This window comes from Mchenga conophoros, linkage group LG16 (assembly GCF_057382185.1).
Source record: "Mchenga conophoros isolate Kocher_MC1m ecotype Shallow Benthic linkage group LG16, M_conophoros_male_GT1.1, whole genome shotgun sequence".
Taxonomy (NCBI): domain Eukaryota; kingdom Metazoa; phylum Chordata; class Actinopteri; order Cichliformes; family Cichlidae; genus Mchenga; species Mchenga conophoros.
Genome location: NC_140541.1, coordinates 262,291 through 275,602, shown reverse-complemented (window position 1 = coordinate 275,602; position 13,312 = coordinate 262,291).

Below are 13,312 nucleotides of genomic sequence, written 5' to 3'. Positions count from 1 at the left end.
GAATTCATATTTGGTGGTAGTCTGCCATTTTCCTCGATTTCCTGCAACATTCCGTGAAATACTGGTGCCAGAATTGTCCAGAATTCTTTGTAGAATTCTGCAGGGAAGCCGTCTGGACCTGGAGCCTTATTATTGGGCATACTTATCAGGGCTTCCTGGAGTTCACCTGGCGTCAGTGGCGAATCCAGTTCCATTGCTTGACTGTCTAGTAATTTTGGGAGAGTTACGTTGTCAAGAAACAGATCAATTTCATTTTTAGATGGGTTTATTTGTGGTGAGTATAAAGTTTTATAGAAATCCCTAAAAATGTTGTTTATTCTTCCAGGGTCATATATTGTGTTCCCCGATAAATCTTTAGCAGCACATATAGTTGTTTTTTCTTTCTTTATTTTTAACTGGTTAGCTAGAAATCGACCTGATTTGTTACTGTGTTCAAAATTCTGCAAGCGAAGTCTTTGTATAAGGAATTGTGTTTTTTTATTAATAGTTTCATTTAATTCTAATTTTGTCTTGCATATTTTGCTCAATGTTTCCTCATCTTGGTCGCACGCGTAGGCTTCTTCTAGTGATTTGATGTTTTTTTTTAATTTTTGAATATTTTTGTTTTCTTCTTTCTTTTTGTGTGATGAGAAAGAAATTATTTTACCTCTCCTCACAGCTTTCCCTGCTTCCCATAGAACAGAAGCAGATATTCTGAGAGTGTCATTAAAGTCTAAATATGAAGTCCATTCCTTTTTAAAATATTTAATAAAGTCTTCCTCTTTAAGCAGTGATGTATTAAATCTCCAGTTTTTACGTGGTGTAGTATTATTCTTGTGCATTAGTGTTAGAGATACAGGAGCATGATCGCTGACAGCTATAGGATGAATCTCAGTGTCTGAAATGTCGCTCAGCAGTGAGCTGCTGACCAAAAAATAATCCAGACGAGAGTAAGAGTGATGAACATACGAGAAAAAAGTATATTCCTTACTGTTGGGGTGAAGGGAGCGCCATGCATCGCGAAGGCAAAGTGTGTCGAGCTTCTATGGTAGCTACACAACTTAGGTGTTCCCTTTTGGCGACAATCTTTTACAAAATGTCCAAGGTTTCCGCAGGTGATTGAGGTTAAATCAACCTTCCACTTTCACTTTGTTGTTGAATTTCTCTCTTTCCTCGTAATTTCGTAGGTTGCTTTTGAACAACTCACTGCTTTGAGTTGCGTGAATAGCAAATGGCTTGTAAGCTTCAGGAAACCCCTTTAAAATCATAGCGATAATAATCCAACACTGATGACTTCTTTTGCGTTTCTTAGGGAGGTCACTGCTTTTTCAGCTCAGATAATATAATCTGTCACTGTCTCATCTGGTGTCTTTTGTAAAGACGTCAGCTCTGTGTACAGTGCAATGATTCTGGGCTTGCCTTTACTATTGTAGTGGTCACGTAGTATTTTTAAAGCTTTTCAGTCCCATCTCTCATTATCAGTGAAAGGCTTTTATCATGGAGAAACTGAATCAGTTCGGCATAGCATTCAACATTCTTCTCTGCATCTGGGTTAGTGGTTGATAATATAGTGTCCTTCAGACCAGTGATCCACATATGGCCGAGAAACTTTGCCTCCCAAACTTCATAACTGTTTTCATCTCCATTAAACACTAACCTCTGCCATCTTTCTCCTGTTGTGTCACGTCTGGACCCATAACCTGTTGAGCTTGTTAGATTATAATATTATTTTATGCCATGTTATACCCCTAATTAAAGATTATGAATTATTATGTAGTTTTAGTTTGCATTATTCTCCTGAAGTAGAAGAAGCTGATAACTATTGCATTAGTTAAACTGATGTGCATTATATTAAACTGTTGATTTATTGTGAATGAATGATATTGTTTATGATGCAGTATACTGCTGAGTTATAAGAAATACTGTTTGCAGAAAGTCATCGCCTTATTTGTCTGATTAAAAGAGAACAGAACATACTGGAGTTTTCTGCCCCATCTCAGCAGGAGCAGATAAACGGGGAGCCAAGGTCGTAGCTTAGGCGCTGTGTGAGAGAAGGCATGTGAATGTTTATGCTTTGTATGATAAGGTGGAGGCACCAGAGGCTATAAAAGTTTGAGCAATGCTCCACCATTTTGAGATTTTGAGGCTGTCTGCATCAGTGTCCATCTCCCACGCGTGTGATCATTAAATCATCGTTTGACTCAACCCGACCGGACCAGTGTTGTTATTGTGGTTTTTCTCTTGTCTCCACCCCCAATATTTTTGAACCTTAACAAGCTCCAAGAGTTTTCTTCTTCTTCGGCCATGTTAATTCAATAATGCACACTTTTCAGTTTCCTACACATGTTTATGAAGACAATTAAACAAGCTGCAACTAAACTCCAGGGTCTTTATTTGTGGTTTAACTCGGTGTCACCAATATCCTTGTTTAAAACACTAAGGTGAAAAGGCGCCTATTGATGATTAATCACGTTCAAAATGGCATCCAGTGACAAGCCTGCACGCAGTTTAAGGACCAGCAGTTCATCTGGATCAGCAGTGAGTGTTGCCCATGCTCGAGTCAAAGCAGAGGCTACTAAGGCGAGAGTATCCTATGCAACAAAAGAAGCACAGTTGAAAGTTGAAAAAGCTCAAAGAAAACTGGAAAAGGAAAAAAGATGCAGAATTAGAAGTGTTAACAGTACAGAGGGAGGCTGATGCCGCTGGAGCTGAAGCAGAAGTGCCAGAGGAAGGTGAAGCAATACAAGCGGAACCTGAGAGTAGAAAATGTCTATCAGAAAGTGTGAGATTAGAACGTACAAATAAATTATTATTCACACTGTCATTACACATACATATAGGATGCCTCCCTCTTCCCGCTCCACCACAACCACCCACACATGCAGGGCCTTGGAGTAGGGGTATGTCACCAGGGTGCAGAGGAGGCTACACCCCCCCCCCCGTCCCCATCTGGCTGCCTCTGCCTCAATTTTATCCCACAACTTAGACATTCACATTACTCACACTCTCATTACACATATAGGATCTTGGGGGTGTGCACGATACACGGAGTCCAAGTTACCATCAGGGTGTACACCTCACCCCTGGCATCGTTGCCCACCTCTCAATTTTAAATACACGTAGACATTGAGGGCTAGCAGGATGGACTATGGGCTTACCTGCTGCTCTCTGGCAGGTAGCTCCATGCCCTCCTGGGTTTTAATTGCACCTTAGAACACACATGCATCAACACTACAATGAGCGGGTGGAGGGAGGTTTGGAGTCTTCTCTCACCCCCATTCTCGGCGGCCTGCTGGAGCGGGGGGGCTAGGAGGAGTTGGCCGTCCGACTGCGGTCTGCTGCTGCGGAGTCGGGGCGGTCTGCCTCTCCCCACCGCAAGGAAAAGGGTAACACCACCTGGCTCTGGGTGCAGTTCCCCCTCCAGGGGCAAGGGTACCTAGACCCGGTTCGTAGAGTACGCTTGGGGAGTGTGATCGTGTATACAGCGTCTCTTTATGTCTGTCTCCACGTTGGTTGAGTGTGGAGTAAGTGCATATGAGAGCATGAGGGTGGGAATGGATGTTTGTGTCTGTGTGTGCCTGTATGTCTGTGTCTATATGTCAGGTTGGGTATCAGACGCCACCTCTCTGGGGACACCTCAGGCCCTCTAAGATTTGGAGGCCTATCTCCACCCACCACCACTTCCCCTGCCAGTGGCGGACTCCCTCAGGTATCAGTGCGTTGGTGGTTCTTTGTGTCTGGGGGTGGGCGTCCAGGTACACACCGGCTCACTCCTTGGCGGCCGCTTATCGGGGCCTGGAACCTGGGGCTCGCTCGGGCCACTTCGGAGGTGGGGGGCCCCCGGCCTCTCGGCCTGGGGCTCGGTCACTCAGGCACAGCTGGCTGCCGGCGGAGCTCACGGGCACGTCACTGCAACTCCCCCTGGCTTCTGCTCCGCAGCTGCTTAGTGAACCCTCATCTGGGACTCTCCTCAGCTCTTACTGGAACAGTGGCGCAGCTGCCCCTCTGTGGGTCTTCCTTGGTCTCTTGTGTTCTGGGGGCCTCTGGATGTCTGGAGTTTTGATCTCCTCCATACCTGCTTCATACCCTGGAGGACGGGGCTGTGGCCCCCCCACACTCCCTAGCAGATCGTGTGGGGGGGCCACTAGCAGATCGTTACATGGAGAAACCTTTGGAATACAAGCGCGCTGATCCACACAGTTATGCACACGGGTGTTCACTGCTCGTAGACTTAAATTACACCTTTCTTGGCTGCTACTTCGAAGCACATCTGTCCTGCGTGCTGCACAACAACATTGAATATTTAGTATTTACTGCTGTTTACACTTAGCTAGATTAATGCGATGGTGTTGTGTTTAGTATTTTGCTTTGTTTTTTTTGGTTTTTTTTGCTTGTTTTCTATTCTTCTCTCAACAGGTGATCCAGGAGATTTTTTTTCTCCCCCCCTTTCTGACTGTCCCTCTCCCCTTCTGTTTTTCCTTTCCTTCCTCTTTCTTTCTCCGTTTCCTATCCCTCACTCATGTCTGTCCCGTCTGTAACATCTTAAAATAAAATATAATAAATAATAAAAACAATGATCGACCAAATGGACCAATATGGCAATGCCACGATAATCCATTTGCCAAAGTAAATCCATTGGGTATCCTTGTTGGTCTTCAGACAACCATTCTGATGGCTAAAGAACCAAATGGGACAGGCAAAAAAAAAAAAAAAAAAAAAAGAACGTACAAATAAATATGTATGATCTCAAATGAACACCAAGCTACCATGCAAAAAACCTAAATTCCAGCAAACCAATTACTGTACACAAAACCAACATTTCTCCCGCTAACAAGGACTTTAACTGGAACGGTCCACTGCATAACAAGCCACATCAACTCAGAAAATGCAGAACATTTAGCAATAAACCACTTGATAAAAGGAAGGCCTTCCTCAAAGAGAAAGAAATATGCTTTAGATGCTGTTCTTCAGACATTCATCTTGCGATGGAATGCAAATCTTCAGTAAAGTTTTCTGAATGTGATAGCACAAGTCGCGACGCAGTCATGCATCCCGGTCCTCCAGCACAGACCAACAAGGCTCCACCTCCGGCACAAGAGAATGGCGGTCACGAGAGAGAAAACAGTCACGACACAGTTGATGTCACAACAAGCTGCACAGATGTGTGCAGTCCAGGTCAGTGGGGACGTTCATGTTCTAAGATATGTCTTGCATGGGCGTACTTGTTACGTGCCCCTGAGGGGTCTAGGCGGTGAGGGGGAAGTAACAAAAAGTGTCCGGGTCAGGAAAAGGAGTCAAGGAGGCAAAAGGATTAAATTAAATAGGCACCTTCAGGAGGAGGCCCTGCTAGGGCCGTAACAGTACTTGTGGAGCAGGGAAATTATTTTACTGCTATTGTTAAATAATCATCATTATTACCATTGCATTAATAATATAATCTGGAGTTTATATTGCATTCAGGGGTTGAACAGTGTGTGTCTTTCAGAAAGGCTAAAAGTCACAGGCTGACAGGAAACAGGCTTGCAGAGAGTTTGCAGAAGCAGGAAGTTATTTTGAGCAGCAGGCTAAGACGAGGCTTTAACAATGTAACAGATAGCTTTAAGATGACCTTAAGATGTTTATGATGATGTTAATTTTGTATTTCAGATGCAGTTATAACTATTGTGTACACAATGCATATCTGTGCTTATTTGAGTTGATGTTCAGGTTCTTTAAAGGTCTTAAGCTTCACTGACGTGACTGTTCAGGTGATACATGCTGAGGGAAAACTAGAACATAGAAGGAATTGCAATACATGCTTACAAAACACTTATATATCAGGTCATTTTATATTAAGGTTTTAGTAGAGGTTCTTGGTTAAAACATTTATTTAGTAGAAGACATACATATAGTCTCAGTGAGCCTCTGGTCTGGTAAAAGGTCAGAAGTGCAACAGGTGAATTGAGAAAGAGCATTTGAGGACGAGACACAGACAGTTAGTATTTAGAGGAGAGAGAGATTAGTCATGTCTCGGTAAAAGAGGAACCGTCCTTGTTGTCTTGGCAAGAAAGAGGAACAATTCACTTTAAGACAAGAACGGAAAGTACCAGCCATGAAAATAGAAGATGATCTTCTGGGTTAAAAGTCATTGTGGTGTTGATCTGATCTATGTATAAAATGTATCTGTGACGCATGAAGGGGCGTCAGTAAATCAAACCCTGATGCTATAAAATATCTGTTCATGCTTTGATTAAGTTGAAGACTACTTGCTGTCTGCGTACAGAGTTGTCTTCCCACACGTGTGTATTCATTAAAAATCATTGTTTGACCAAGAGCTTCTGGACCATTCCAACAGCCATCCAACGTGCTGTCTCATGATAGACTGTGGATTTTATTTTTGGGGCAGGGATAGCTCAGTAGGTAGAGTGGTTGCCCCATGATCGGAAGGTCGGGGGTTCGATTCCCCTTAACAGCTACCCTGAGGTACCCCTGAGCAAGGTACCGTCCCTACACACTGCTCCCCGGGCGCCCAATGGCTGCCCACTGCTTCACTGAGTGAATGGGTTAAATACAGAGAGCAATTTCCCCACGGGGCTCAATAAAGTACAATAATGTACACACTTTCTTCTTCTTCTTCTTGTACTCTCCCTCCTCAATTTTGAACCTTAACATACTCTAAAGGTTACAAGGACAGCAGTTAAGGCATGTGTAATACTAGATGATCAGAGCAATCATTCTTTAGCCAAGCCTGAGTTCTTTGAACTTTTTGACATTAAAAGTGAACCTTTCTCCTACAGTATTAGAACATGCTCTGGTGTTGTAGAAACATGGGGTAAAACTGTTGAAGGCTTTCATATCGAGTCACTGCATAGGTCAGCAGTTATCCCTCTACCATCACTCATAGAGTGTCAGGACATTCATACAATAGGAGTGAAATCCCAACTCCCAGCACATTGCTACACCAGCTGCACCTCCAAACCATAGCAAAGTACATCCCAGAACTAGCCCCAAAAGCCAAAATACTCCTGCTACTAGGGGGAGATGTTTTACAGGCAATCAAGTTCAGGCAGAGAATTAATGGCCCCCATAATGCCCCCTTTGCCCAGCGCCTAGACTTAGGGTGGGTTGTAGTTGGGGAGGTCTGCCTGGGTAATGTTCATAGACCTACAGTCAGCACCCTGAAGACAGTTGTTCTGGAAAATGGCCGCCCTACAGTTTTCGAACCATGCAACAGCCTTTTGCAACTCAAAGAAATACTACACACAAATAGGGCCAGGTAAAGCACCTGAACAAACTCTGGGTCAAACGGTTTTCAACTGGACAGATAACAACAATAAACCAGCAATAGAGAACACTCTCTTTCTAAAAATAAATGATAACGCTATGCACAGAGATGTGGACAACAGTTGGATCGTCCCATTTCCTTTAAAGAAACCTCACCAGCAACAACCAAACAACAGACAGCAGGCAGCAACAAGGTTCTAATCCTTAAAACGCACCCTAAACAGGAAACCTGAAATGCGGGACCATTATGTGGCTTTCATGGAAAAGATCTCCAATGGCCATGTTGAGGTGGCCACCCCAACTGAAAAAGGAACAAGAGTGCTGGTATCTTCCAACATTTGGAGTCTACCACCCACAAAAGCCCAATCAGATCAGGGTCTTCGATTCTAGTGTCCTTGGGTGTCTCACTTAACCATGTTTGAAGGACTATGGTGCAAATACAGTAAGGTTTGTGGAGAGGCACTTTTATGTAGGCGACGGCTTGATCTCTATTCTGTTTCCTGCTGAGGCTATAGACCTGCTTCAAAGAACACACGCTTCACTTGCTAAATCCAACCTGCGCCTGCATAAGTTCATTTCCAACTCGCAGCAGTTATGAAGGCCTTTTGCCCAGAAGATTTTGCTCCTGTCATTAAAAACTTAGATTTAAGTGGTGAAGAGACACAATCCCACCGTAGCCTTGGACTCATTTAGGGAAATCTAATAGACACATTCACTTACTCAGTGGCCGACACAAACAAGCCATTCACTCGCTGCGGTGTATTGTCTTGTGTCAATAGTGTCTTTGATCCCCTGGGCCTATTGGCACCTGTTACAGTTCATGGAAGGGCTCTACTCCGAGAGCTTACTTCAGAATGTTCAGATTGTGACATACCCCTTTCAGAGGACAAACAAAGCAGATGGGAAACATGGAGAAATTCCCTTCAGGACCTAAAAGAACTACGTGTTCCCAGAACCTACACATCTACCTCAGTAAGTCAAGAAACTGTTTGTTCTCAGATTCCTCAAGTTGGAATAGTTGGAATGATATCATTGTCAGCATTCTAAAAAAAGGTCCACCTGGTTCACTGGACCACCCTTCATCCACCATGCTGCAGCGCTGCAGAGACAACACAAGTGAGTTACATCACTCACCTCCAAGTACTCATCTGTAAGCTTGGACAGCTTGGCTCATCTGTAATCTTGGCCAGGTCTCCCTTCAAAAAGAGGTTTTTAATCTCAATGGGTTAAATTTAAAAAATAAAGTATGCGTTTTGAGCACTTTTTCACCTTTAAGTCCTTATTCAGAGCCATAGCAAATCTTATCTGCATGGCAAAGTCCTTCAATGGGACTAATCGACACACAAAAATGCGAAGGCTGGCACAAATGTCATCTGCCTCACACTCCAGAGGAGATGGCACAAGCAAACACTGTCATCTTCAAAGAGACACAAAAGGCATACTTTGAGAAGGAACTTTCTGCCCTTGATGGTGGCAAGCCAATCTCATGACAGGACAGTCTCATTTCTGTTGGAGGCTGACTGAATCACGCAGAAACTGAGAGTGTTGAAAAGAGCCCAGTAATTCTTCCAAAAGAAAGTCACATCTCCCTTCCGCTAACTCGCTATTACCACGAGCTAACAAGGCACCAAGGTCATCATCTGACAGAAGGAGCAATCAGAGCTGCTGGGCTGTGGCTTTTAGGTGGCAAAAAACTAGTCAATTCAATAATCCACAAATGTTTAACCTGCCGCAAACTACATCGAAAACACGAACAACAACTCATGGCGGATCTACTATCTGAACGCCTAAAAACTTATCCTCCATTCACTTACGTCAGCCTTGATGTCTTTGCACCGTGGACCATAATAATGAGGTGTACTGGGGTGGAGTAGCTGAAAGTAAGCGGTGGGCCATCATGTTTACCTGCATGAGTTTGAGAGCTGTGCATATTGAGGTAAACGAATCTCTGGACACGTCCAGCTGCATAAACGCCCTCTGCTGCTTCTTTGCTCTAAGTGGCCCAGCCAGACAGCTGCTATCTGACCATGGCATCAATTTTATTAGCACTTCAAAGGAACTTGGAATGGATAAATCACTGCAGCAGTACCTAACTATCCAAGGCTGCAGTTGGGAGTTTAATCCACCACATGCATACCACATGGGAGGCTCTTGGGAGCGCATGATCGGAGTCGCTCGCAGAATCCTGGACTCCATGCTACTACAAAACAAGTTACAACTGACTCACGACGTGTTACGCACACTCATGGCTGAAGTTACAGCCATACTAAATGCAAGGCCGCTCGTCCCAGTGTCCTCTGATCCGGAGTTTCCTTTTGTCCTATCCCCTTCAAAGCCCCTTATGCAGAAATCTTGCCTCCTACCCCCACCTGGAGACTTCTTTGATAAAAAAAAAACCAATGGAGATGGGTCTAAGCTCTTTCCAACCAGTTCTGGACATGTTCTGGAGAGTATCTACCCACATTGTAGCAAAGGCAGAAATTGAGTGCAAAATGGGTCAAAAGAAGGACTTGACAGGCTCAGAAAAGTCAAAAATAGTGAGATATCTTGCAGAGGGATGCTGCAGTCTCAAAACTGCAAAGATTCTGAAGCGTGATCATTGAACAATCAAGCGTTTCATTCAAAATAGTCAACAGGGTCGCAAGAAGCATGTGGAAAAACCAAGGCGCAAAATAACTGCCCATGAACTGAGAAAAGTCAAGCGTGCAGCTGCCAAGATGCCACTTGCCACCAGTTTGGCCATATTTCAGAGCTGCAAAATCACTGGAGTGCCCAAAAGTACAAGGTGTGCAATACTCAGAGACATGGCCAAGGTAAGAAAGGCTGAAAGACGACCACCACTGAACAAGACACACAAGCTGAAACGTCAAGACTGGGCCAAGAAATATCTCAAGACTGGTTTTTCTAAGGTTTTATGGACTGATGAAATGAGAGTGAGTCTTGATGGGCCAGATGGATGGGCCCGTGGTTGGATTGGTAAAGGGCAGAGAGCTCCAGTCCGACTCAGACGCCAGCAAGGTGGAGGTGGAGTACTGGTTTGGGCTGGTATCATCAAAGATGAGCTTGTGGGGCCTTTTCGGGTTGAGGATGGAGTCAAGCTCAACTCCCAGTCCTACTGCCAGTTTCTGGAAGACACCTTCTTCAAGCAGTGGTACAGGAAGAAGTCTACATCCTTCAAGAAAAACATGATTTTCATGCAGGACAATGCTCCATCACACGCGTCCAAGTATTCCACAGCGTGGCTGGCAAGAAAGGGTATAAAAGAAGAAAAACTAATGACATGGTCTTTTGAGTGTCCTTGCAAAGAAAGGTGGCTATATTGGTCGCTGATTTGTTTTTGTTTTCTTTTTGAATGTCAGAAATGTATATTTGTGAATGTGGAGATGTTATATTGGTTTCACTGGTAAAAATAAATAATTGAAATGGGTATATATTTGTCTTTTGTTAAGTTGCCTAATAATTATACACAGTAATAGTCACTTGCACACACAGATATCCCCCTAAAGTAGCTAAAACTACAAACAAACTAAAAACTACTTCCAAAAACATTCAGCTTTGATATTAATGAGTTTTTTGGGTTCATTGAGAACATGGTTGTTGTTCAATAATAAAATTATTCCTCAAAAATACAACTTGCCTAATAATTCTGCACTCCCTGTATACTGATACTGATAAGCACTCACTGACACATCACTCTCCCTATCCAACGCCACCTCCAACTCTTACCTCCCCCATGATGTGGACATCAGGTCCGCTGGAGGCGCAGTCGAAAGATTGCAGCGGTACAGATCAGACCCTCATCTCATCTAAGGCACTGTGTGTGTGTGCATGCATGTGCGAGCAGTTGTGAGTGTATGTGTGTGTGTATGTGTCTCTATATACTTGACTTCCTGCTATTCATATGTTGTTACAACCATTTAACAATGGTCATAAAAGGGTCATCTCCCCTAACCCCGTATATGACTTAACCCTTTTAATGGTCCACCATATACAAGCACAGTTGAGTCCATAAATGGCAGGAAGTGAACATTCCTTACCAAATAAGGAAACCAGAATCTTATATGGACTGTGCCTGCAGTTTAAGGTTTAAGGTTTACAAATTTTAAGCACAACAATGACAACTTTTAACAATATCACTCCAACAGACGGCATTGCCTACATCCTGCAAACCACTCTCAGCCACATTGACAGGAAACAGGGTTAATATGTGAGATTGCTGTTTTTTGATTACAGTTCAGCATTCGACATGATAGTGCCCAGCAGACTGTTCACAAAGCTGAGGGATCTAGAACTCAACAGCCATCTGTGTGCATGGGTGGGGTAGGTGCGTCTCCAACAACATCACCATCAACACAGGAGCATCACAGGGGTGTGTACTCTCGCCACTGCTCTACTCCCCCATACTTCTGACTGCATGGCCACCCATGTCTCCAATACCATTGTGAAGTTTGCCGACAACGTAGTGGTATTGGGCACCATCTCCAACAACGATGATGTGGCCTACATGGATGAAGTGAAGATTCTGGCACTGTGGTGCCAGGACAACCACCTCCAGCTGAACGTCTGCAAGACCAAGGAGCTGTTGGTGGATTTCACAAGGGGTCAGCATAGAGACTACAAGCCCATTATCATCAACTCAAATGGAGAGGGTGCTGTCCTTCAAGTATGACTAGGACTGTGTCCCAATTAAGAGACCGCATGCTTGGAGTACGCGCAGTACACGTACTATGAACAGTGTGTACTATAAATATGGGAAGTGCAGAAGTGAGAGGCTTGTGAAATAGGATGGTCTGGTCTTCGTCGCACTGCTCAGGTTGCCTAACAACCATTATACTAACCGCGAGGAACGTTTCATACAGCATTGTTTGACAGAAATGAAGGAGAAAAAATGTTTTTTTGGTCATTCATTTTTTTCATGACATCATTTTGATTAGTTGAGTATCTGAGGCTGAGACCACATGACTGTAAAAACATGATTGTTGGGCTTCATTTCTGTACTGAGCAGTCATTTTAAGATTAGTTAGTAAATAACAATTAGCTAACGTTGTTCACGAGACTAACATCATCTCACTCTGGTAATGTGAATATAATATGGCCAATATTATATTTATTGTCAGATTCTAATGATATATATATATATATATATATATATATATAAAACACCCAGCACGCCCCTGCGGGCGGTTTATCCTTCAAGCTCGGGTCCTCTACCAGAGGCCTGGGAGCTTGAGGGTCCTGCGCAGTATCTTAGCTGTTCCCAGGACTGCGCTCTTCTGGACAGAGATCTCCGATGTTGTTCCCGGGATCTGCTGGAGCCACTCGCCTATATATATATATATATATATATATATATATATATATATATGTAAAAACACCCAGCACGCCCCTGCGGGCGGTTTATCCTTCAAGCTCGGGTCCTCTACCAGAGGCCTGGGAGCTTGAGGGTCCTGCGCAGTATCTTAGCTGTTCCCAGGACTGCGCTCTTCTGGACAGAGATCTCCGATGTTATTCCCGGGATCTGCTGGAGCCACTCGCCTAGCTTGGGAGTCACCGCACCTAGTGCTCCGATTACCACGGGGACCACCGTTACCTTCACCCTCCACATCCTCTCGAGCTCTTCTCTGAGCCCTTGGTATTTCTCCAGCTTCTCGTGTTCCTTCTTCCTGATATTGCTGTCATTCGGAACCGCTACATCGATCACTACGGCCGTCTTCTTCTGTTTGTCTACCACCACTATGTCCGGTTGGTTAGCCACCACCATTTTGTCCGTCTGTATCTGGAAGTCCCACAGGATCTTAGCTCGGTCATTCCCCACCACCCTTGGGGGCATCTCCCATTTTGACCTCGGGACTTCCAGGTTATACTCGGCACAGATGTTCCTGTACACTATGCCGGCCACTTGGTTATGGCGTTCCATGTATGCCTTGCCTGCTAGCATCTTGCACCCTGCTGTTATGTGCTGGATTGTCTCTGGGGCATCTTTACACAGCCTGCACCTGGGGTCTTGCCTGGTGTGATAGACCCCAGCCTCTATGGATCTTGTACTCAGAGCTTGTTCTTGTGCTGCCAT